Raw genomic sequence first — 27866 nt, 5'->3', positions numbered from 1 at the left:
TTAACATAAAACAAATGTTTACTTAACAGAAATTCTGGGGCTTCGGGCTTCATCTATGTAATGGGGTTCCTTTAACAAGATGCTTTGTATTTTACTGCCTTTTTTATTCTTGTCTCTGAACTAGACTTTTCAGTGCAGGGCTGGCATGAAAGCAGTAACTATACTTACATGGGCTTTTCCATGGAGGGCTGGCCAAGCGACTGGCATTGCAGAGGGCACCCCTGAGAAACAGCTTTGGAAAAGGCTCTGGGGCCACGTCCCCACCCCTCCTCATGGAACAATGAAAACATTGCCGATTATCCATTTCTCCAATTTCTTGCATGCTTGAAGTGTGTGAAGCTCACGGTTTAAAGCTCATGTGTTATTTGTGTAACATTTCTGGGGCCAGATTTTGACCCTGTGCCATCGGCTGCATTATAGGTTGGCAAAGAAAAGATCTGATGTCTGCTGATGGTCTCCATTGCCATGGTGAGTTTGGCTGCAGCTCTGCAGAGGCACATGTCTCTTCTGCAGTTTACACATCTCTGCTGGCTGGTGAGGAAAGGGGCAGTATCATAAGGTTTGAAGTTTTCACACAATGCAGCTGCTTCTCACAGGCAGTGTCAGACGAGAAACCGGAATGAGAGCTGTAGGATGGTCCGCTTCAGAGTAGCACCCTAAGGCAGCTGAAATTGATGGGAATCTTATTTTTCTTCCTGGTGAGCAATTCCAGGTCAGCTTTGCTCCTCTAGGAATAGCTGTGTGTAACCACAATATAAGGAACAGGCTAAGCAAGCAGGGGAAATGCATGCAGGGCCTTGCTCCATGATCTGGAGTCCATCACCTTTTATCTGTGTCTCATCCTCTTTCTCTTCTATTTAATGGTAAGTATCTCGCAGCTGAGATTGCCTCCTGCCATAGGTACACTCAGTGCACAGCAGTGTGCTGATATCAGAAACTGTTTAATGGTGCAGGTAAAATAATCCAGAGCAAAAGTTTCAGTCTCCTACTGAAACCATATGTTTTGGTGATGATGAAAATATGCCAAAGGCTAAGGTTGCACACAGAGTCAAGCTGAAACCAAAGCAAATACGTGAAGACCGAACATATAACTGCCTTTCCCTTGCTGCAGAGCTGTTGGATTCTCTTCTCCTTGTACATTACATTACAGCTGAGCTTTTTTCTCCTTGACTATAGACTGGATCTACTCTCTTCATTAAAGTACAGTTCTGAAGGCTGTTAATAGGGATGAAACAAAGTTCCCAAGTAAGGGAAAAAGTTATCAGCTGTATTTTCTGAGCTGGCAGGCTCTGAAAAAAAGCATCTATTTTTTATGCATGAGTCAAATACAAGAGCTTGCTTTAAGAAGGGCTTGGGTTTTGATAGAAATCTTAGTCCTAGAGCACTCGCCCTGTTGAGTGCTAAATATCTTTGATGAATATGGAGTGCAATATGGTACACAGATGACAGAGCAGGCGTTTAGAAAGTACAAAACAAGACAAAAAAACCTAACCCTTGGACAGTGAGATTAAGCAGATAGGATGATGCTACACAGAACTCTGAAGATGCTAGATGCGCGGACATGCACTAAATCACAGCCTTTTATAAAGTCATGCAGGCTGCCATTTCAGATCTATCATCAGCTCCAGTGAACATGATGGACTATCTGGTGAGTGGGTGAAGTGCCATGCTAACAGATGGGTATGAAAGTAAGCAGGCAAGAGGCTGCACAGGAGCTTCAGGATGGGCCCACTCAGGTCACAGGTGAGACAGGAACAGGGAAACTTTCATGTTGTTTTTGTGGTTTCTACCTCTTGGTGTCAGCGCATGCCATTTGCATGCCTCTCTGTGGCTGGATTGCTGCTGAAGAGTTATAAAACAGCTCTTGTGTGTGCAGAAGGTGGGATCTTTAAAATCCAGCTACTGTCAGAGCTTCAGGAAAGAAAGTAGAATGAATGTGAAGATGAAAACGTGCACAAAATCTCTTCTCGTTTCATCATCACAAACCCCTTCTGGAGTCAGCAGAAGTCTGGGTGCCTTCAGCCAGCCCAGTGCTGTCTGCATGGAGCAGGTACGGAGAATGTTTCTTCCTCAGAGATGTCATCTTGCAGGCAAACCCTGATGATGAACAGGGCCTTCTGTGTGGTCACAGCATGACCAAGTGATTTTCTTTTAGTGGGTAGAGATTATTCTAGTGGCTTTGGCTTCTCAAATTGAAAGCAACTTTCTTGAGCAGCAATCTGTTTATTTAATCATTTGCCACACAGTATGCATAGCTGTCATGACAAAAATCTGCCTTACTATGTCAGCCAAAACTGATTTTTTGCAAATAATTACTTTTTATCTTGCTTCATGTTTGAGGAATTAAGTCCCCCTTGATATAGCATCTTTTTTCTCTCTCAAGGTTCTTCAGATGAAATACATTGCAGCTTTACAGTGCTTGTCTGTCACTTATATTATTTTTGTTTCAAGGCACCAGGTCAAACTCTGTCCTCACTTACTCTCATGCAACCGCAGAGACTTCAGTGTGGCTGCAATCGAGGATGGAATCTGACCCATTGTGTTTGTTTTTAATTGGAATATGCATGACTTCATGTTGCCTTCTCCTTTATTTTAATCTCCCAGGGCAGTCTGAAAAATCAGATGTTGAATCTCAAGAGATTTCTCCCCAGTGAAATATTCTAAATATGTCAGGAAAAATGTTTTGTCAATTCCAGCTTGTTGATTCACCCCAGCCAGCTGGCTGGGCAGGCTCAGCCACTACATGCTGCCATACAAACTGGGAGGTCGGAGCTGGGCGCATGCAGGCAGGATGGTGGGGCCATGTGCTAGAGCAGATTGGATGGATTCCACATATTGTAGTAGATGATGTGCTTGATCTTCTGAGGGAAGGAGAGGTTGCAGCCAGCTGTTGCTCAGGACTTCATTTAACTGACTGAAGTACAGAGAAGCTAAGGCTTATCCCTGTGCTTTCACCATCCTTGACTAGATTCTGCCCTGCCCTTTCTACCAAAGGCATCAGTGGTGGTGCGCCTCTGAAGACAGAGGAGCTGGAGGCTCTGCCTTGTCAGCCTCCAGATCCGCTAATATTCACTGAAGGGTTCCACACAGACAAAAAGCACTTCAGAAATTGCCTTTCATGAAGATCTGATATATTTTTTAGCATTATTGAAAATAAAAAGAATTGTTGACTTTTGATGTGGCTAATCATTAGAATTAAGGATAAATTGGCCTTTTTCTTTCTTTTACAAAACTGATCAGGATCCTGCAGATAATCTGGAAAGTTGTCATTTATCTCTGGCACACCAAGAGATTTCCCAAAAGAGGTGGATTTTCATTTTGCAGATTATGTGTATTACAATAGCAAAGGAAAGATGGTAATGATGGTCACCACTGTGGCCATGTTAAGATCATCCCCTTGGTTGGGGATGGCTTGGATAGCCATTTTTTGAGACATATTTTGAGAAAACACTAGTTTCATGTTGACATGTGACCTTGTGGAAAACGAACATCATGCCACTGGTGCCATGGAAGGACACTGAGGTGTTTAACAAATCAGAAGGAAAGTGTGTGTCAAACCAACAAATCCACTTGTCTTCTGGAGGTGCAAGTTCTTTCCTTTGAAACCATGAATTTGTTAGCAGAAGCCCTCTGTGCTAATGAGGTTTTTAATACTAGAGAGTGTTTATGAAATTAAGGCATGGCTGTTTCACTGAGGGTTATATTTTCATAGCACTTCAAGTGTTTAGATCTGCATATTGCCCTTGCCTTGGATCACAGCCCTAAAGACCAAAACAATACTTTAGGTGCCTTAGTGCAAAATGAGCAGGAAACCAACCAAAGCAAAGGAGCAGGCACAGAAAGCAATACACAAAGAGACAAACGATACAAAGCAGAACCAGACTTAGGCATCAGAGTTCAACCCACAAAATATTGTGAGGAGTGAACATGTGAAAGAGAAAATTCTTCCAGGGAAAGTAGTCACAAAATGGTTTCTGAGAAAGCTGCAGGGCTCCCTCATATGGGCTCCTCATGTAATATTTACCCTTTGCTCTTCTGCATTTCGCTTTGGCACACACATGACACAAGAAGGAAGCAGTCATGAACACCTTGGGATATGTTTATCTACAGAAATTTTAATTCAATTCTAATTTTAATGAAGGTTTGTTGTAGGGATTGAGAGGGATCATTATGACTGAAAATAACTAGGAAAAAAAATTTAAAACCCCACACCTTTCTTTTGACCTTACTATACTAATTGTTATTTCACTTAACAAGAGATACACCAAAATGTCTTACAGAATTACAATCTAAAAGAGCAACAGATTGTCAGAATAACAGAAAAAGAGAGTGATACACTGAATCATGGATGCCGTCAGAAGTGAAATGTTTTTTATTGCTAAGCTGTCCCATATGCCATAATGTTCTAAACCCAGAAAAATAAACTTCAGTTAATATAATCAATAATGTGATGTTTCCTCATAAAATGCATACGCTGCTTTGTAGATCATTAATGGAAAGAAGGTTTAAAAACACCTGTTCTAGGCCATTGGAATAAATGTCATATTTTGCATATGCTTCTAAAAATTACAGCGCAATATTAGCCCAATTAATTTAAGTGACTCAAAAGCTACACCACCTACCTTCTCCCTGGATAACTTACAGACTTTCAACTGTCTTCAAGTGGTCCCTTCTGACTTATGCTCAGGGTTGTCACTGTCAGTGTGAACACTGTTAAAGACCCAGAAAGAAGAACTGCTTCTGTTTCTTATAAGAAAACATAGTGAGCAAACTGGGTGCTTAAGTTAGGTATATCGATGTGTGATGTGATATTCAAAAGTAAGTGTCCTCCAGAAGGATCCATATTTCTGCAAGAAACGTTATATGGCTCATCCTTGGTGTAAAGGAGAGGCCTCTTCCAGCTCTTTCCTTTCACATCCGTACAATGATTTTTATATGGCTCTAGATATTTCCAGCTTCTCCTAATCTAACCTAAGCTTGCTATGTCTTAGTCCATATTTTTAGTATGAGACTTATATGAATTTCATCCAGGACTTATTTCCAAAGTCCACATCAAAGCTAGGCATGGACTGTCAGAAGGACTCTGAAAGGCAAGTCCCCTCTGGGTGTCCAGGTCCTGGAACACATCGCAGAGGCAGACCCTGCCCCTGGTTACTTCTTGCTGGCTGGCCTTTATTCAGGAAAGCTTCAGTCTTCATGACTGAAACAAAACATCCTCGAGGAACTTATGAATAAGTCCATTTGCTTCCTGCCTCAAACACTTCTAAAACATTAACCTGAAGCATAAACGTTTCTGCCTTTCATTTCCTTGGGGATGACAGGAGAGAGAGACTGAGACTGATTGCAAAAGCTGTAGTGCTTGTCTGAAGTTTTTAGCCTGACTCTGGTCAGGCCCCAGGTGACCAGCTAATGAAAATAATTCAAACTTTACCAAAACAAGAGCCATTTATAATGTGGAAATTCTAGACAGACAGCTCCGCAAAACCCTGGGAACAAACATGGAGATAAATCTTTGCAAGAAAAAACACCCCTACCTCACTTCTCACAAGGTCAATTCTAAACAGTATCATGGGGCACAGCCCCCACATGTGGCAGAAAACCCGTTAGTATTAGTTCTTTTTAAAATACATCCATACCTGTGGGCTTGTTGCTCTGGAGTTATGAGGTACGAGGAAACATTTGGTTTCAGAAGTATTAGCAAGGCTTTTGAAACCCGTGACTTTTAAATAGATAGACTTAGGGACTGTTCTTAAGAACAGTGTCTATAAGTGCAAAAGAAAGAGGAAGAAATGAAGAATGGAAAATGGGTATAAAAGCTTTGATTTCAAATAAACACAACGCAGCCATGAAACAAGAGACAGAACAATATGAGGAACACGCATGAAGGAGGAAATCATCTGGGGCTGGTAACATAACTGGAAGATTTCAGATGGAAAAACCTCCCAGAAACAGGAAAAGGAGGATGGCTTGCATGCCGTGGCACATAGGCTGTGCAAACTTGGAGCAAGCCAGCACCAATGCAGCAGAGCTGGAAGTAACCAGTGACAGGGAGTCACGGTATCCCAGGGGAAAGTGTGTGTTGCTTACCCGGGCTCGATGGTCAGCAGCCTGGTCTTGCACTCCAAGCAGCGCAGCCCAGCCCTGCCCTGCGCGAAGGGCTGTGCATCCCGTGCCCCTGCACCTGGAGGAGCTCCCCAGCAGCAAAGCCAGGCCATGGGACCAGCTTGGGGTTAACAGGACTTCCCAGCCAAAAAGGCTGCACCTATGAGGAAATGCACATTAGCCCTTACAGGATCAGGACCATCCCCAGGGCATGCCTGAAGACCAGGCAATAGGGAACAATTTGGAATCAGTCCCCAGACTGTTCTGTGAGGCCATCCCAGGCTGCACAAAATGATGAAAAGGCTCTTCTCTCCAGGTAAGTCTAATTAAAAACCTTATCTAAGCTGTTATAATTTAAGGTTTTCAACTACATTAGAATGAAATGCTTTTAATGTTGGTTTTGTAAATAGAAAGTCTTTAGAGGTACACACCTCAGAGCTAATAATTCTTTATATTAACTTCACACATATAAAAAGCTATATAAAACATTTCTATGTGTGTATATATATATATATTTTAATCTTGCCATTTATTAATACTTTATTTTTTAATGCCTATCTTCTCAACATTTGGCACGAAGTCTGCAGAGAGACCAAAATTTCATTTCTGCTTCCTGTGGAAAAACAACAATCTGAAAATTGGCTTTTTAGCAGTTACTGCCTTCTGAGGCATCTTAGATGTGCCCTAGTAAAAAAGGTCGTAAAACTTAAATTATATGAGTTACATTGAATTGTATCCTGATCACACGTACTAAACTAAATAATTTTATCTAGTGTTTAGTCCCAATGAAACATAGGATTTCCCACACTTGCTGCTTTATAGGGTTAGAGTTGAGCAAAAGTTCTCTCTTACTATGTATCTGTTATCTGGCTGAGCACCATATGCACAGAACATTGTATTAAGGTCATGGAGAGGAGCATTTTTAAAGGTACTTATTATTTCCAAAATAATTAAAAGAGAAGAATATTATATGGAGCTTCTCCATATTAAAGAAAACCTTCAGGGTATGGTTGCTTCCTTCAAGTTCTCACTGCAAAAAGAACATTAATTCTGAAAGTTATGGAGAACTCTCAGTGTGGTTAAAATTCCTAAATGCTGAGTGCCATGTGGTGATGTGCCAAAGTAGCACAGCACATTACTGCCTACACCATCACTTGAAAAGTTTTCAAAACATCTATGAAATCACTGATAGAAGTCAGATCTATGCTTTTTTCCAGGTGTCCAACATTATTTTGATAGGGCTTATTTCAGTACATTATTGAAACTGTCATGAATTAGCAAAATGAAATGATGATAGAAGTAAAAGCCTTGAGAGTGTCTAACAGTATAATTCTGCTGATTTCTGACTTCCCTGAGCACAGCTGTCAAGAAGACATCACAAGTGTAAGAATTCAGGAAAAACAGCCAAAGGCTTTTGGTGTCTGTGCTAGAGGGAAGAAATGTGTTAAACTAAAAAAAAAAATAAATTGTTAAACTGGGCAAAAGAATTTAGAGGAAATTTGGTCAGTCTGTCACTTTTTTGGTACAAGAGGTCTCATGTCTAAACTGCGAGATAACACATTACAGTTTTGTTCTTTACTTAGTACAAATTGTCTTGGCATATATAATTTTTGTGATGAAAATTCATATGAAATATTAAAAATGAAAAAAAAAAATTATCCATGAATATTTATAGTTGAATATATACTACTAGACCCCAAACTGGAAAATGATGGCAGAATCAGCATCATCAGTTGCCGCATTCAGTACCAGTGGCTACTAACAGACCTTCAGGTTTAGGGTGTAAACTCCCATGACCCCAGCTTTATACCCCTCAAACTCACACCATCGCTGGGGGCTTCTTGCAGGCAAAGATGCTGGTGCTGCAGTGATGAAGTGATGAAAGGTGAGTTACATCCTTCTCTGTCTCACCAGAAAGCATGGAGGTTAGGAGACACTAATGTCCACCAGCTCAGGATGTGTCTAGGAGGCTGGTGGTAGCTGTTGTATCTCCGAGGGAAGCCCTTGCCCTGGGCAACCATACTCCCTTCTGCACAGCTATGTTTTCTACCCATGGCTAAGTGGGTGACTGCACAGCTTTCCTGAAAGAGTGTAGATCATCTTCATTGTTTGAGCCAGGCAAAGTGAAGGGAAACACCTTCAGCTGTTCTACAAGCACTTCAGTCTTATCCAAGACACATCTTCAGGGAAGGTTGGGAGAGGCGAGTAGCTTCAGCCCTTCTTCAGCCATCCCTGACAGTCCCTTCAGATGCCTCCAGGGTATCCCATTATGAGCTTATCAGGTCCTTTTGACAACAAGATTGTCGGCTTTGCAATGATAGGCTGAAGTTATCTGAAAATGTTATGCTGCCTTCATGTTATTTTCAGAGCAACCCTGCTACAGAAGTAACTCAACAGAGGCTAGAGTCTTCCAGTAATTTAGCAATCTGCTAATTAGCTCAACAATTGTGCAAAGAATTAGCATCCCCTGAAAGAATGTCTCCATGCCTTTGAGACCCATTAGCCTGGTATCCCTATTACAAGAAGATCACACAATAACAAGAAAAGGAAAAACTTGTGTCTATTTATCTGCTTTCTCTCTCTCTCTATATATATATATTAATAAATCTTTTGATAAAGAAGAGTCATTTTCAGGGAAATTTTATGGACAAGATAAAGAATAACAATTATTTTTTAAATGACTTGTTAATAATTTCTAGAAAACTAGCCTTTTCACAGACAAATTGTTGAAAGAAGAAAGGGGCCAGGTAGATAGGAAGTGCATAGAGCATTCAGTTCATCATGACTAAGTCACTCAGTTGCAGTTTGAAATGAAAATTGAGGTACGGAAAGATATATTCAAATAGCATTGAATGTTTGGCCTCATTTCAGATGAACAGGCATGCTGCAGCTGAGTCAAGCTGAAAGTTTTCCCTGTTCCCATGCACTTTAAGCTTTAAAGAATGAGCACCTTGGCATTTTGTATAGGTCAAGCTAAGTGGTATCATAGCTTAAGTTCTGGCATTCAGTCTAAATGCCTTCATGTTTGTACTTCACAGCCAGGTTCTGAACATTACTTGAAAAATTGTCTACATCTGAACAAAGTGGGATTGCTGCACAGGCCGTCTCCAAGAGTTTTCCCCTGTCTCTTGTCTGTGTTCCTGAGTCAGAGAAATGCCATTTCAAAGCTGCAAGGAAAAACATTAGGCATTCTCTGCACTTGGAAAGGATGCTGACTTTTTAGGAAGTTTAGGCTGAAACATCGTGTGTCATGAAACATTTTGATTAAAAAATGTGGTTACTGATACAGGAATTGGAGTGCCCTATTCAGGCTGATGGGGAGAGTCCTCACTGTTCCTTGTGAAATCTATCTTCTAAGGCTTTTTCTTTAACTGTTATAGCAAAGGCTCATCATTCTTATTAAGTCTGTGTGACCCAAGAGACTGCATTAATCACCTTCTAGGAAAGCAACTGCTGTCAGTCGCGTAGGTTGTGTCTCAGCTTTCCATGCTCAGTGTGCTTGGGTAGTCTGCAGCACTGTTTATGTTTGCCACAGCATAATCACTTAGCAGAGCTCCAATAGAGGTATTCTTCAGACCCAGACGATCCAATGTCATCAGCTAGGCTTTTATTTACAGTTCTTTGGTTTTGGAATTTAGCGCAGGATTTAACTGAACGAGACTAAGAAGAACAAGAGAAAGTTAAGAAGCAGAAGGCATAAACTGAACCAAGTCAGATTTTGCAAGTAAGGCTATATGTAGAAGGTGTGCTCAAAAGCTTTCTTCTGGCTTTACAGATTTCAAAGAGTTTCAAGATAACCCCTATTTTTATAAGGAACAATTCTGCTATTTGCCAATATTCCCTTCCAGCACCACAAGAAACGGTCTCTGCACCCTTGCTGCTTAAGCAAACAGAAGACTTCCCTAGCTGAGCCATGCTACAGAACCTGGTGCTAACATGTCTAATCCCTTAGTTGCTTTTCAGCTGGGATAGGGATATCTGCAGACATATCTCCCATGTATCGCAGAGTGTGGGTCTGAATCCTGTTTGTGCCATTTGTATAAAAAAAATAGATCTCTGATGAACAAGGGGCATACAGGCACACCAGGCACACATGCTCTTTTGGTACCTTTTTCTCTCCTGCTTCTCCTCTCTGGACGGCTGGGTGACTAGTTTTGGTTGTTCACCAGCAGCTGGGGGTGGGGGGCGTGTGTGTGTGCAGGGGGAAGAATCTCTGGTTAAACCCAAAGTGAAACTTTTTCATGTATCCAGTAAAGCAAAGAGTTTAATTTCATAGAATCTTAGAATCATAGAATAGTTTGGGTTGGAAGGGACCTGAGAGATCATCCAGTTTCAGCCCCCTGCCATAGGCAGGGACATCGTCCACTAGACCAGGTTGCTTAAAGCCCCAACCAGTCTGGCCTTGAACAATTCCAGGGATGGGGCATCCACAGCTTCTCTGGGCAACCTGTTCCAGTGCAACACCACCCTCAAATGAAGAACTTCTTCCTTCACATTTCTAAAGAAGTTGATGATATTTGAATTATATTTCAGGCACTCCGAAGGAAAAGGAAAGGGAATTTAGAAACAAGAGGTTGGAAGATCTAAACACTGCATGTTAAGAAAATAGAGCGATGCCCTAATAGTCTAAGGACCACTGGTTAGAGCACTGGTCCATCATAATGGAAACACACATTCCTCTACCACCTGCCTGGAAGCAGGGATGTTACCTTCTTTCATGAGCGTCCCCTCTGTCAGGCTGTAGGGTCCCTGTCACTTTATAGCTGTGTCCAAAGACTATATTTTCTCCCTTTGGAAGCTGTTTAAATATATGAAAGCAAAAGTCACTCTATTTCTAAATGAACACTACCAGAGACAGGCTCATTATGTTTTGAGTCCATCAATTTTCTAAATTTGCCTTTGTTTTCCAGACCATCCTTGGGCAGATAAGCTGTTAATACCATATTTAAGATCTTTCTTACTTGTCTCTTTTTGATCAACTGGTATAGAAATCTATTGCTTTTTCATATTTCTAAATTATCTGAAAAATTAGAATATTCTGCTTCATTTGCAACTGCACCACACATGCCTTGGTAATCTTTTGCCTCAGCTACTCCAACCTCTGCCATTTTGACCTTTACATCTCATCACACTTCCCTCTGGTGTATACACGATGCTGTTAAATCCAATTTACCCTTGTCACTTCTTTTCAAACACCTCCAGCAGATTCTGCTGAATTCCTACGTCAGTTGGGAAAGCTTCTTAACAAAAACTTCTTCACATTTTCTGATTCTCAGTCCAATGCAATACCTGACTCATCCATAATGAAACATCCCTTTTATTTTCTTTTCTATTTTTCCTGTAAAAGCCTTGTCTTTTTGCTTCTTCTTTTATGTCAAATGATCAGATTTTCTTCATTACATCCTTTCCTTCCAAGGAGTTTCTTGCAGAAAGCCCTTCACTACTGTTCAGCCAAAGCTTTTACTGTCTGAAAGACTTTGACTATATTATCTATGTTTTATAGACAAACACTAAATGCATTGTAAGCACCAGTAAATTATACTTACCAATATCACTTATGGAAAATAAATTTGAGATTAGTCAGCTCAAACTACAGCTTGGACATTTATGATGAAAAAAATAGAAGTAAAATTTTCACCTTAGGCATAGGAACTGTATCAGAGATGAAGAGAGAGAGGGACCATGTGTACCTGTCTTTCTGCCTCAGAGTCTCATCTTTCCCCATTTCAGCCAATGGAAACTTCACCATTAGCCTCAGTGTGCCCAAGACCAAGTCTGTAAAGGGGATACAGCAAAGACAAATGGAGCTCTCAGATTCTGAAAGCCAGCAATGCAAAATACAAAACAGGATCCAGGTACACAAATTCAAATAAAGAGAGTAAGTGTGCAAGGATCTTCCTTTAGAAAAATGTGAAACACCAAATTCCTAAAGCAGAAATTATTGTTTCTGAATCGAACAAGTTAAAAAAATGCTGTTTCTATAGCAATATTGATTCCTCTGGAAATTTGCAAATAATAGTTTGGATAAAATTACGTGCTATCGATTCCTAAAAAATCCCACCAATTACAGATTACGAACAGCCTTTCTTAGCTTGTAAACACGCTGTTTTGCTTGATTTAGGCTAGCTTAGTTTTCTCCCTTCCAGCCTCACTCGCTCTTTCAGGACCCATTGAAATGAATGAGCTTCTGCTATTTACAACAGGGGAGAGGGAGTTAACGTACATAATTGTGGATCTTATGTCAGTACATCTCAGCGTCAAACCAGTTCCCAAGGTAGTCTGAGCAATCAAGAGCCTCGAACCTTTCCTGCAACTGCCTGCTGGATAAGGCTGGCTGCAGCCACCGAGGGCTGCCCTGCACAGCCAAGGCTTGGAGAGGAGAAGGCAACTCAGAGATTATGCCTTGGCAAATCTTCAGTGTCTAAATGATGGCATGGCCTGTTTACACACACAAGGGAGCATAAAGGAATGTAACTAAGCACAGGAAAGATAGGAGGTCATAAAAACATAAGAGGGGACATGGCAGGAGGTGGGAAAGAAGTACATTGTTTTTCCACAGGAGGTGCAATATGAACTAATTCGGTGGAATAGTTGAGATGTGATAGGACTGACACCAGGGCTCAGGTTTTCAGAAGAGCATGTGTATACTCTCACATCTGTTACTCATTTGCACATAAGATGGTACTGTACAATTCCATTGCACATACAGTCCTGGGGAAGACTGACTCAGGTCAAACATGCTACTGAGAACATTTTTAAATGGGTCTAAATATTTCTATATAGGTTTTATACATTGTTGATGATGGCTTCTTGAATATTTTTGTAAGAGTTTTTGTGATGTTGACAGTGGCTCTGAGTCTTTTCATATCTGCTTTGAGTGCATTTGATGGGAAATAAGCATATAGAGACCTCATTTAAACATAACCAGCTTCTTGGGGTGAGGAAGATGTGGCCTGCATTGAGGTTAATGAACTGGCTGGCAGAGAAATCTGTAAGACCCTATTTTAACCCATTTCTTTTTTAGTGAAGATTATGCCCCTGAAGGCTGACTATAGAGAAATTCCCACATACCCCATTAAAATGTTCCCACCTACTGCTTTTCAACAGAAAGAATGCCAGAAAGACCTTTTAAGCCAAAGAGTTCAGTCATGTTATTTCTACCATCCCAACTAAAAATGCTTCCCTGCACTATTGCAACTAGAAATATTGCCACATTATTTGATGCTGAGCTTCTTCCAATAGAAATACCACAAAAATGCCTTTTCTTTGGGGTATTTAGACTATGAAATTCTTACAAATTGTATATATCAACACAGCTCGAATTGGTACCAAGTATTTTTCTTTTTTTAAGATTACCAGTGTTTTGTGGCATGTCTTCCCTTTTCCATTTTGAGAACACATCAGATTCGAGTTCCTGCTGGGAGGAAACTGTTACCAGAATTCGTACTTGGTGAAAGATGAAGAAAATGTAACTTATAAAAACAGCTATAAAACCTCATCTTTGTTTTAAAATTCAGTCAAAATCCTACCTTTCCTAAAGAATGAGATTGGCTGGTGTTTTACAGCAGAAGACACAGTCAAATGGATATCTTTCTTGGTGATTTATGTGTATATATAGTTATATAGGTCTTGCAAATCCTGTTACCACAGTGGGCACTGGCAGAAAAATAATTTCAACTTTTAAAGCTTCATTTAGGATATCTTCTAATTCAGAAATATTTGGTTATGTGAATGAACAGATGTGTCCTTCATGCCTCCTTTTCAGTTTACCACTTGGAAAGATCCAAATGCTGGCCTGAAAGGTCAAAGCAAGGAATGAAAACCTATGACATTCTGCTTCTTTGGTGGCACAGCTGTTGGAGAGCAATGGAATCAAAAAGGCACCTGTCCTCTCTACAGAAACTTTCGAAAGGTTATTTGCAAAAACATTACCTTGGAAGCTTCAGAATTTGGAGGGGAGCAGGCTAAGGTGAGAAATCTTGCAAACAAATATATGGAGAGTCACCCTGTAAGGATTCAAGCCCATAGCAATTTCCTTGGGCAAGGTGCATACCAAGGTTTTGTCACATTGTGTGTGTGGTTGGTGTGCACTCTCAGGGGCTTACTAGGAGGCAAGGCTTGCCTAAAGTTTGTTGGAGGAGCAATATTGATTGTGATGAGATGGGATGCTAGATTCCCTCTGGTTTGGGAAAGTTTGGATTCAGTCAGGAAGTACCTGCCTTATGCTGCTTGCCGTAAGGGATCAAACTGGGCCACCAGCCCTGAACTGGCTCCCCACCTTCCCAGCACTGTGTTCAAATTAAATCCTGAATGAATGTTATGGCTTAAAGTCTCGTCTAAGTAGCAAAGGTAACAAATGTCTTTGCTTTGACTGCTAGGGGTGAAAGAACCAACCCATAAGGATGAAGAAAAAATGTCTATAGTTTATTAAATACATTTCCATTTTGTGTCCAACACTACAAAAGCTCATCTTAGCACTGGCAGTGTCCTTGGTTTCTTTACAGTTACCTTGAGCTGTTCACTCAAATAATGCAGTTCTGCAGCATCCCAGGGCAGCGTCCTAGGAAGGCTGAGGCTCACGGAGGAAGCCAGACCTGATAACTGCACTACAGGTTTCCAGAGAATGATCTTTCAACAGACTACAGAAGAGCAGGAATGACTGCTACCAGTCTCAGCATTTGAAGGCAGTTACCAGGTCATTGCCGTGGACATAGAGGATGTCGGAAATGGGCCCGTAGAGTAACCACAGAAGCAACCAACATCTAGGTAGGCCCCTTTGCTTTGCTCCAGCCTTTTTTTTTTTTTTTTTTTATTCCCAAAACTATTTGGCATTCCCCTGAGCTGTTGAGTAACTGGGTTAGAATTTTTTGTTTGTTTGCTTTAAACAAAATGGGATTGTTATTGTGCAATAGCATTGTTCTGGGATGCAGACAGATTTTGCAGGCTGTCTGCAGCTTTGTATCTATAAAGTATCTGTGTTTTTAAAACAAAGGGCAGTGATCACGCTATCAGGTCATTACTGTATCTGTGTCACCGTGGGATCAGAGCCTGCTGATAACTGGGCCACCGACCCCCCCACGCTCCCAGAAGCAGCTTCGGTGCAGCCATCTGCAGGGCTGCAGTGTCAATGCAGGTGAGCCCTCGTCCTCCCACCCTGCCCCAGCCACCCTGCAGACCAAGATTTTCTTTCCCAGGTGTTCCCTGTCCAGACAGGCAGGGGAGCTTGATTTAGTAGCGCTAGTAATCAGCACCTTGAGATGAATTAAAAGCAGGACTGTAAATCTCGACATGCTCTTTCATCCATGACTTTTTGGTTCTTAACATCAAAATAGATTGACATTCCTCTACCACATGGCAGGGTTGGGTCTTGTTTTACCGAGAAATTGAAGACTGCAGCCACAGCACTCATGCTGTAACGATATAGCGTGTGGGAAGAGGCTGAGTGACGTGTTGAATAGAGTACTGGCTTTGTTCCTCTGGGACCCAGGTTTTCAGTTGAATCTCAAGTCCTGTGTTAAATGAGTAGTCTCTGCTCCGCTCCTGGGGGAGCAGCAGTCTGCATTAGAAACCACGGTGCATAATTCAGCAGACTCAAAAGCTGAAAGCCAGGAACCAGAATCTCAGAGAAAGTTCAATGTCTTTCTCCTGGACAGAGGATCCCTTCTGCTCCTCTGGGCTCAGGTCAGAAGCCGCCTCGTGGGAATCTTGCCCACAGTGAAGCCAAGGACACTTCTGCCAGAGTTAGTCTCAACCACAAAATGACTGGTGCTGTCTTGTAGCAGTAATGTAAATCTCCAGCTTGAATCTGCTAACACTCCTCCCAGAGACAGCACTATTATTAGTTACAAATGAAATGAGGAACCCTTTGACCAAAAAAAACCCCTTTTATACTATCCCCCTTAAAAGCTGTTGGGCATGCAAGCCCTGGAATAGCTTATACTCTCGAGTTCAGTTCAAGAAATCCCAAAAAGTTACAGCTGTAGTGCCCTGTTAATATCAAACAGATCCTGGTTTTATGAAGGGAAATTATCCCACAACTGATAACATAATCTGGTGATTGATTTGTCTATTCATTTTAATCAGACAGGATTCCAGGAAAAAGGCTTTGGAGTCACACATCTTCCCAGGACCCTGACACCAATGTGAACTTTGTGATGAGACTACAAATGACTGAGGGACCTAGACGAAAAAATAAAGGTGTCTCAAGACTGGACAGTGGAGCCAAGCTCCTGGGAAGAGCAACCATCTTCAGCAACCATCTTCAGTGCTGGCTGGAGGCTACCTCAGCCCAGAATACCAACCCTTCAAGATACATTCACAACAACGGTATGGAAATTAGGGGACGGAATAATAAGCACTGAGGGAAACAATAGGATAAAAGCATTTTGACAGGTAAGATGAATAGTAAAAAGGCTTTTTGCATCATATGAGCTGTATCTCATGCTCACTTAATGACGTTGATGTAGTATTACAAACATGGAACAATTTTCATTGGTTTAAGAACCGCTAAGGAACCATGGAAACATTTAGGTTGGAAAAGACCTTTAAGAACACCAAGTCCAACCATTAACCCAGGACTGCCAAGTCCACCACTAAATCATGTCCCTAAGCACTGCATCTACGTGTTTTTTAAACGCTTCCAGGGATGGTGATTCCACCACATCCGTGGGCAGCCTGTTCCAATGCTTGAACAGTCCACAGTCTGATCTTGCTGTTTAACTATGAAGTATTCCACCAATGTCAATAGAATTACTCAGCCTTTATGAAAATTTGAATCTAGCCCAGAGTTGTATGAATGCTGAAATTTCAGCACATTATTCTTAACAGTATGCCAGATCCCACAACACATGATGTCTGCTGATCAGGGGAAGCCAGGCTGTGCCATTTTCTTTTCTGGGAAAAGGCTGTAATAAACAAGAGGCACACAATTCAAGGGCTGTAGTAGGAATACAGAGGTTCGTGTGTGTGCTACAAGGCAGTGCTATGCAGAGATTTGGAAACAGGGTGGACAGAGTAGCAAGACTATATTGCCCATGGGTGGCAATGGTGTTCTGACATGGGAACATGGCTTCCAGGACCAAGTCAGAGTCTCTTTGCTGCCCGATATAGATACGCCAGTTTGACTGGACACTTCTTGCACAGGAATCCTTACACATCACTGGGCTGCCTCATAAAGACATACCTGAGAAAGTTCTATTTCTGTGAGCAGAAGATAAATGAAAAGAGTACTTTCATTGGAACAGCTGTGAGTGGGTCTGGCTGTCTTGATAGGAGCTGCATGGAAGTAAATGTGTACAAAACAGCTGCATAAAATTCTGTGATGTACCAGAAGGCTCCTCTTCCCTCGCAATCAATGAAATGTTAGCCCATCTTTCACAATCTCTGGCACCATCATATCCATTCTCTCCTTCTTTCCTTCAGCTTCTCCTTTCCCATCTCTCTCTGATGACCTGCCTTGAAGCTGGACTGCAGTCCTCCAGGTCTCACCACTCAGCAACACCAGCACCCCAGTCACCTGAAATGACTGTTCTCAAAGCTGTAATTCACTATTATTCTTCATTGTATACACTAGAGTGAACTGTCCCAATTAATAATGCTTTAGATTAAAACTTATCTGGGCTTTCAGCCACTTAAGAGTTGTCAAGCGTTGTACTTACAGTTGTAAGTAAGTCATAAGTAAGGCCAAGCTGGAGTGTGAACAACTGTTTTTTTTTCTCCAGAACACTCATTCGTTATTAATCTCTCAGCTAAAAGTGTGACAACTGGAGTATTACTTCAGGGAGACTGATAAGACTGCTATGTTTTGGGGTAGAGGGTCGATATCTTAGAGCTATTTGTTTTAGATAAGCAATTAGGTCAATGTTATCAAGCTCATGGGAAAAAAAAAAGGCATTTAATTCAGATCCTTCTTTAGCAACTTCAGTGGATTAGCAGGAACATGAAGGCGAATTTGGTTTCTCCTATGTGTACTCCTATGTACGCTCCTATGTACGCTCCTATGTACGCTCCTATGTAGGCTCCTATGTGTACGAGACCATGTCTGGAAATGTTTGATTTAATTTTCCATAACAGAAACCAAACTGAAAATTACCTAATACTAAATATATAAGAAAGAAGAAAAACTGTTTTGGAAACAGGATGATGTAGCAGAGCAAATGTGTGTACTTATCAGCTGCTGCCGAGGAAGGTGCACACCTGCAGCACCCTGGAAGTCATATCAGTAGTGCTTGAACAAAAGGCCAGAGAGTCCTGTGTTTAAGATAATAATTACAGGGAAAACTGGAGGGGCAGCATGCTGTGGTCCTAATTGCATCTAAATACAAAGCTGAATGTTTTAAAGCTGGTCTTTAAATCAAAGCGTATTCCCCTTTCATTACTGGATCTTCAAGGCAGAGTGAATTCATAGCAAATTCTAAGGCTTTAAAGTCCTTTCCCATACATTAAATCATCAAAGACTTTTGTGTATGTATTTTGGACTGGCTTACAGCCAGTCAGGGGAGCCTTGACCATTTTCACACTATCTGCTTAGTGTTCCCACAGCAAAAGAAAGTATCTTGGGTAGGAACCAATCTACTTACTGTTAAATGCACACTACCTGTGTTTGTCTGAGCACTGAGGAACACAAATCCCCATTATCTCAGGACTGAGATTCCTTTTAAGACTCAAATCACCACTGAGAGGCAAAACCAGAGACAAACTCTGTCCCTGCACTTAGCAACCTAATACCAAACTGCCAGAATAACCAGTTCTTACCAAAAAAAATAATTCCTTAAATAACTACCTCTCTCACCCAAAGAAAAACACCTTGCAACTTAGCCTTGCATTTTCACAGATCTTCTAGCATGGGAAAAGAGGTGGGAATTCCACAGCCGACAGTGTCCTCATAGAAATGGACCACTGAAGATGCCTCACTGATGACCTCATGGCAGAAGTTGCAGCTGCCATGGCACCATCTTACCTCAGGCAGGAGGATTCCAGCCACTCTCTAGCAGGTGTGAAAGGACAAAGCCAGCATCCTTCCAGTTCCCACTGGCAGGTATGAAGGAGAATGAAGCCATCATATTATATACTGAAAAGTGGGGTTCTCCTATTTCTGTGTATGATGCATTTATTACATATGTACTACTCTGCCAAGCTGCCCCTAACGTGCCATTTGTTTGGCACTACCTGTCATCCAGAAAACCAGGTGGAATGTCTTTAATGGAATGGAAAAAGCTTCTAGGCAGAAAAAAGAGCAACCCTACAAAGAAAACAAATCAGCTGCCTACAAGGCAAACACAAAAGTTTAATAAGTGGTAAAGGTTTTGTATCAATTGCAGTTTTATATAAACTTCAAGTGTAGCTCTTATGTATGCTCACAGTAGAAGCTTACACAATGTAGTAGGGAACTGAGTTGTGCCTGACTTATTCTATAAAATTTTGCAGCCTCAAGTCACTTTCTACCTGTCTCAATGTAAGTGAAGGACAATTATTTCTATCAACAGTAGGCTGGGTAGGAAATGATAAATACATCTGGTTTCTGAAGAAAAACCACAGTAACTAATGGCAGACACTTCAGCCCAGGGAGAAAATAATTTTTTACTACCTTCCACATCCTTAGTATTGGTGGTCCGATCTTCACTAGACTCTGATTTAGTTGCAATGAGTAAAGGAACAACACAAAACTGGCATGTATTGCATGAAGAAAATACCACAATCCATGGCTTTAGGACTCAAATTGCAGCAAGATGATATTGCAAGCACAGGGTCAAACACCTGCTGCAGATTGTCCTGCCTTCCTAATCACTGAACTAAAATGGAGCACCGAGGAATCCAAAGGTATTGACTGCAAGTGACTAATGGCGGGCAGGATTTGTTTCTTTACCTCTGTGTCTAGCCAAAGCCATCCTTTGACACTGGAGAGAAAACCATTTATCTTACAGAAAAGTTCCAGAATGTTTGACGTTTTGTTGGAGTCAAAAGGAATGGGAAACTTTGTGATAGCTGAAAAATGGGAGAGGTAAATTATACCCTTTGGATTTGACCGGTTTCCCCCAAACTAAGGCACAGGTAGACTATCTCAGATGTTCCTCCTTTGCATTAGGATGATAAATCTTAACGTGAGCCTGCCCCATCTGCCCGAATCTCCTACCCACCGGCCCACAGAGCCAGTTTCTCTTTATTCCTCGTGTTAAAAGACTTTTGCCCAGACTGTGCAACTGTCCATAGGTTGAGTTCTGTGGTCGAATCTTCTGATGAAGATAATTCACAGTGAGCTATCACCAGAGATACCCAGGATGAATCAGAAGGAAGCATGACAGGACAGATTCATCAATGATTTTTTCCCGTATCTTTTAACCAGCTCTGTGTTCAGGCTACAATAGGGTCCTACTGCACTCAGTGGCAAAACTTGCAGTAGTTTTAGTCACTTGAACCCAGACAGTCTTTGTGTTCTCAGCTGAAGAAAAAAAGACCGAACCCAGCTGCTCAGCAAGGGAATAGCCTGCATGGAATAGAAGGGAAAGCAAAAGGGAAAGCACCATGTGCCTGTTGGCCTCCCCCTCCTCCCACCTCGGCTCTCATGCATCCCCCAAGGTCAGGCACAATCTGTCCCTTTGTATCCAGGAAAGAAATAGGGCACAAAGTGTTAGGAATTTCCTAAAACTGTCTCGAATCATGTGCTGTTTAAGTAACTGTCATTTCACTGCCTGGTTCATTGACACTTGGGTCTTAAATGGTGCTTGTGGAGGAGTAATATTTTCAGCTCTGAAGGGGTAAAGAAAACAGTTTTACAGAACCAAAGCCTTTGAACAGTGATATGCAGAGGAGGAATATGTTGATATGCTTATTTCATGTAAAGCCTGCATTCTCTTTGCATGAAATCAACAAGATGTTATAATAAGTATTTCGCTAAAATGTAGCATGTAGGAGAGGTCTATTTTCACAGTAGGAAAACAAGTTAGAACAGATGGTTGAAGGAAAAATTAGTTTAAAGATATCAGAAACAGCTGAATAAACTTTCGGTAGTCCAAGAGAAAAAGAGGCTCAATCTTCTGGTTTATTCTTATTTTCCTATTTACATTCTTTAAATGCACTGGAAATGGCATTCAACTTTTCTAGTACCTCAGCCTTTTTGATTTATTGAGGTTTTTGGGTATGAATCACAATGTTTAAGGTTATGGGGAAGAACACTGTTAAAACATTACTAGATCCAGTATTGCTCTCCGTATGTTAATTTAAAAAGTTATAAACTAAGAGGCACACAAGACACCAGAGCTGTTATTAGTCCACACCTCATGAACACACTGTAACAGAGTTGGAAATAAAAATCAGGTTCATCTATTAAAAGAAAAATTCTCACTTGTGACTTTTGACAGGTTCTGCTGTACATTGTAGCATGCAAATGTATGGTTGTGTGAGAGATCATTGCCAGCTTCACTTGACATGTTCAATGCCAGTGGAAGAAACTTCACTCATGGTGATGAACTGTCTGATGGATTAGACACTGGTTAGAATTTTTCTGGTGTAACGCCACCTTTTAGATTTAAATAGTGAAGAAGGAGGGTGCTGGATACAACCTTTTGAGTGTTAAACAGTAATTTCTGCCTACAGGTATGCCAGAGACATTAAACAACCAGCCCTTTTCAATTATACTAGGTTATATCTGTACATGTCCTGATCTGGATTAAGAACTAAAGAGGAGTGTTGGAATAAGACATAATCTAAAAAGTTATTAGAAATTAGGCAGACCTAGCATTAGATATTGTTATTCATCTTTTCCTGTGGGGGAGAGTTTTTAAAATCTCAATTTGCATGTGAATCCATAATAATTCTATCTATATAATAAAATACTAAATGCTTTTCTGAGACATACAGTGAATTATCTAATTCTGGGACAGGAAGATGAAGAACATGCATTTTTGATAAACAATGTATATATTAAATTTGATGAATGTGAAGCAGTGGTTTGGTAATCCTAAACTAATTTTATGATTGGAGAGGTCTGAGTCCCAGAGATGCTGGGGCTGTTTTGAGCAACAGCAGTGAAACAGAATTTTCATTATTATAACAAAGTTATTATTGTGTTCAAGCAAAATTATCCTCATGATAAAATATATGTAATGTATCCAGAAAAGAATCTTGATTCTCTCATATCAAATAACAGCATAATAGTAGACAGAAATAGTTTAGTCGGGAAGTGTTATGATTGTTGGCATATGAAACTGGTTTGAGTCTTGCTGTAACTCAGGAACATCAACAAGTTATAAACAAAGCAATATTTTTTTTATCCTTAGATTTAAAGTGAGAAAATGTAAGGTAAAATTTACATTTCTGATACAAGGCCTCAGGTTTTCCTGGTGATAGAGCAATATAGCTCCAGGGTAAAACTATAAGAAGGTTGAATTTAATGACCAAGGTCAGAAATATATTTTCCTACCTTTTAATGAGAAGTTGATTTTTCTGCCAAAACAAAGATTGCTAGAAAAATATCTTATTTTTTTAAATTAATATGTAAACTATTTTATAGATAACTAAAAATCAAAGCAAACCCACGGAAAATCAGTATGCTACAGTAACTGCTAGGCAAACAACAAAATGTGGTTAAATGATTTTTTGCTCTTTCATGAGGATGCCAAATTATTTCCAACTGAAATTTGACAAAAATAATTTCTTCAGCATAACCTGTGAAAGATATTTGTCCTGTATCATATCTAACTTTGATCTTTCATGGAAAAAGATGCAAACATTTTGAGCAGCTTTATTTTTAGCCTACAATGGAAGAGTATTTTATCTACTTCCCGTCATAATTCCTAAGAAAACACATTTCTCTTGACTGCATTTTTAGTCTACTAATTTTTAGACCAGTATAGGACTTCTTTTCTGTTCAATGATAGAATGGAGCCAAAGCTGTGTTTGTAACCTGTGTTTATTAAGAGAGATAAGTCGTTCCATAATAAACTTGTTTTATGATTAATCCAGTCTTGTTCCAGTGGCTGAATGAGATGCATAGTCATATCCTTCCAGGACAGGACCCTCAGGAAAGATAAATTTCATTTACTGGTAGAGAAGCACAAGGAGGGTTGAAAGACCAGAGAGGAAACCAGCTGGTAGCAGAACATGATCTAAAAGTCCCTTTTGAAGAAGACTTCAAAAATGCAGTTCTTATTAGAACAATCTGAAATTTTTATGGATAAGTTTAACCAATCGATATTTAACCAATCATGGACATACATAAAAAAGCATAATCCAGCTCTTCCCGATTTTTTTGGGTACAATTTGGATGAGGCGTAAATTAAGTCATTACACCTGTACTTCCCCATGTTGTCCTTTAATTTACCATTAGGTCATGCATGCAGTTTGAACTGAACCTGGCCTGTATCTTACAAGAAACATTCAAACCACTTGATGTTGCTATTATAAAGCAGCAATGAAACAACTAGTAAGCCACATCTATCTTTACCACACTGACATTTTCAAAGACATAGTTTATCAGCTTCTTTATGACTATCTAAAGAAATTCCCAACTTTCAAGTATGCAGAATAGTCAAATAAGCATTAGATAATATTCACTTCTCCTTTTATTTGTCACAGGCAAGTTTTCATTGTGGTCCTTGATGGTTTTGATGGTTTTGAGCAAATTGATTTGTGAAAGTTGTCTCTTTCCCTTTCATTGCACATGTCATATCAGAAAAGTGCTTTCTGCATCTGCTGTTTAATTAAAACTGTCTTCTACCAACTGCATAAAACTAGAGCTTAAGTCATTAGTCACAGCTAGGAAACAGCTTAGGTGAACATGGATTCACTGTTCAGTTAATATCCCCTTTGAAGTCACAGGGAGATCATCCACAAATTCAGTTAACATTGTAGTAAACCTCTGACATCTGGTTTAACAAAATTTTAAATGTGTTTCTCTTTGAACTCCAGTTTTATTTGTGCTTCCCTGCTGGCTGGATATGTTCCCATGTTGTGTGAAGAATCCATCTTTAGACTCAATGGTGTCCAGAAACCTCTGGAAGACCTCATGGCCAATCAAGGCACTGCAGCTCAGATCTCTGTCTTGTCCTCATTCCTGAGATCTGGGACCACCATTCAACAGCCAGTCTTTGGAGCTCCATACCGACTTTTTGCAGACACTCACAGCTAACACAAATCCTTTCCCAGAAGCCAAGCAGATCCTTCCCTGTTTAATCCCTGGGTGTGATGTATCATATACTCACCTTCAGGCTTTGCACAGCTCCTAAATACAATATAGCTCTTAAAAGGAAAAGTGTGAGAGTTTAAAAACCAACAAATGAACAAGCTGAATACAAGTCCTTTTCTCTGTTATCCATTCTTTCACTGGAAGGCCATCTGCATAGGACATCAGGGTCAGGAAAGCAGCTGTGCCCCAGGGAGTTCCTACCCTGGCACTGCTCAGCCTCACCCTGATCAAGGAACTGCTCTCCATAAACATCTCTCTTTAGTCAGTCTTGAATCAGCAGCCCCTGGAGGTGGTCAGGGACAACGATCAGGTGTACCGTTGATGGGTAATCTTCTCTCCAATGAACTCTCTCACTTGGGTGAAATACCTTCATTTTTGAAGCAAATCAATTATGAGGGCAAAACATGCAAATCATCAAGTCTTGTAGATTTGTTATTCTGTGCCACTAGTGTTGGGAATTTTACTACAGACACAGATAAAATCAAGTAACAAAGACAAAAGTGATAAAAAGAAGTTCCAGCCTCACATTCACATATACAGCAAGTTCATAATTTCCATCAGGACTCATGACTTGTTATAAATAGATTCTTCACATCAATACAAGCATTTGCAAATGTATTGCTGAACTGAGGTCCATGGGATATTGGTGAGCAGCAAGGACTGATTCTTCCATAAATTTTAATGCTGACTGTGAAATTAAATTTTGTTTCTGAAAAGTCAGCTGTGCTTTGATACTGTGCTGTGAGACCCTGCTGCAAAAATTAAGTGGTCAAAGGCAGGAACAGAATTGCCAACACTTGTAATTTTATTAGGAGAGAGATTGCTTTTTCTTAAAACCCTAGCTCCTCAAGTCATATGATTACAGGAAACTGTCATGTTTCATTCTTTCAGAAGAAACAGTTTCTACCTTTTGCGGTTGTAAAGAAAAGTTGAAAATATAAATCCAACAGACAGGGCCACCAGACGGCAAAAAGACATCAGCTTTACTGGTATTTTAAGGAACGTGATGGTTTATGAAGGCCTGAAGTTTGGAACACTGAAATAATGTTATTCAAACAAAGAAGGCAGTGAATAATGATGTGAAAGTAAAATCTAAAGAGTCAGAGTGCTTTCCCTATCGTACTAAAGAGAGGAAATAGCATGTATAGTGAAACTCCCCAGCTTCAAAGCTCATCCACATTTTTATCCTAGAGTAGTTGTTTAAAAAAACCCCCATCTTTATTCTTGCAGAATGGAGCACGTACTATGTCAGATGAGAACTGCTAATACACTAATGGAAAGATAAAGCAATGCTTTAGGTCTACATGTTGGAACTTTTCCTGTTTCTCCAGATAAAAATGAGAGAGATATGTTAAATAATATGAAGCCAAGCTATTGCAGAATTTGCAGAAACTGCTTCCTGTGAAACATTAAGGTTTAATTAGCTAAAAAGGAAGTGTACAGAGGGATGATAACTGAGAGTTGGTCACCCTGTCTCTCTGATGAGATTATCCTCTGTACCTCTGAACTTTATTATCCAAACAATACGTCCATGGCGTGATTTGGTGCCTCCAATAATCTTGTGCTAATTTTTACTCATGCTGTCTGTCAGGAGGCCCTGACTTGTTTGCAGAACAGCTCTGGATATAAAGAACAATTGACTGCATTAACTGTGTGTGCAGGAACATTATTATAGACAACAAAAAATAGACACTGTGTCCTGATCCAAGTCCATTGCAATCAACAAATAACTTTTGGTATTTTGATCTTTCTTCACTTTCGCTTACTATGTTTTTGTGCCTTTATTTTAGAATTGGTTTATCTGATCATCCCACAAAGTGCAGTCCTATGTCTCCTATAATGGATGAGAATGTGAAAACAGGGTTGGATTTAACTGGCCACCGAAGCACCACAAGCAGACATTGGCGATGTACTCCTTCAAATACATGCATCACAAGGTACAGGCAGAGCTAAGAACAGGCAACAGGTTACCAGTCTGGATCCACTGCTAAAATCCTTCTCTGCTTCCTCCTGGCCTCATGTACTTTCTGGCTGTGACCTGACCTTGCTCTTTGTCTGAGGAAGATGTCACCATGACAACCTTCTGCAGGGGTCCAGACACTGCCTTGTAACAACCCATGTGCCAACAGACGGACTCTGCTCTCTGTTACAAGTGATGAGACTGGTTGTGTCCCACCTACCGCTTGGTGAACCCCTATTTCCCATGCAAAACGGGGTAGTAAATGCCACTGTTAAGGTCTCAGGGTGCTCCACAGCTATGTGGTGCTCCTTACTGCAAACAGAAAGTGATCCTGCCTGGAGCAAAGCTGCAGTCTCAGGCCCAGCTCACTATTAAAGTTAAAAAAGCCAAGAATTAACTCTCTTCACTGCCACAGTCTTGGTATAGGCAGTACTTATTTGGGCTCCCAGTACAGTGACACTGCATTTTCTAGGGAAGCTGTTTAGTGTGAAAATGTGTCAACATTAGTTCAGGTATTCTGAGGCATTCAGGGCTGTGGGGAAGGAAAGCATATAAAAACCTCTGTAAGCTGGTGTGGACAAAAAGCAAGAACAAAATGAGTTGATAAAGGGATTAAAGGATGATATGGGATGAGATGCAAGAGTCATTGGGAGATGTGGATCAAAAGCAGCTGTAGGGAACTTACTGTCATTTGTCCTTTAGCAACAGTTTAAGAACATCGCTGACTGAGGGACCCCACTGTGCTAAAAGTATTGCACAAACTCATTGTAATTTTTACAGGCATGCTCTGCCATGAACCGTTTCTAATCTCAGTTGGTGAGCAAGGGCACAAAGGCACAGAGAAAGGAAGCAGCTTGCCCAAAGTAGGTTAGTAGCAGAAATAAAGATAGGATCCAGATCTCCTGCAGCCAACTGGATGCATCCCATGGAGAAAAGTGTAATCTACCTCCCAAGCCCATGGGGAAGATTCCAGGCAGAAAAATCTGTTCAAATAAAAAAGCAAGGAAAAGGAGAAAGTGTGGGCTTGAGGCGTACGTAGGAACATGCTGACTGACTGTAACTTTCTCACAGTGGAAAGCTCCAAGGAAATAAACAAGCACAGATGATTTAAACAAAAAACAAGACTCAGTAGCTGCGGCACTCAGAACCTCTGCTAATGCTGCAGCCCGTTCTCTCTTTAGAGAAAGTAAAAGAATGGCAAAGACAGCACAGACCTCTCACAAGTGTATTATACAGTGAGGACAAAAAGAGGATAAGTATGTTATTCTAAGCTTTAGTGGTTTGGGGGAAATTCTGAACTAGAACATTTCTTTTTAGCTAAAAAAGCAGATTCATTTCTTCAGATATTTAAGTCTGGGTTTCTTGCTGTTTTGCTTTAGCTTCTGTTCCAAGCTGTTTCTGATCCTCATCTTTTAGCTGTTTAGAGATTTGAGAGACTGAAAAATGGCTCCTGTCCATTGCAGTTCCAACATGGCTGTGAAAAACCATAGTTTTAAAAAAGTGGCCTAACTATTATCAAGGCAAGGTGCAATAAAAATAAACAAATCACATAGTTTCATCCTGTTGCATGCTGCCATTAAGAATTTCCTTTAATTTCCACACAGAAATTGTTAGCAATAGTGT

This window comes from Falco peregrinus, chromosome 7 (genome assembly GCF_023634155.1).
Source record: "Falco peregrinus isolate bFalPer1 chromosome 7, bFalPer1.pri, whole genome shotgun sequence".
Lineage (NCBI taxonomy): Eukaryota > Metazoa > Chordata > Aves > Falconiformes > Falconidae > Falco > Falco peregrinus.
This window is presented reverse-complemented; position numbering follows the sequence as displayed.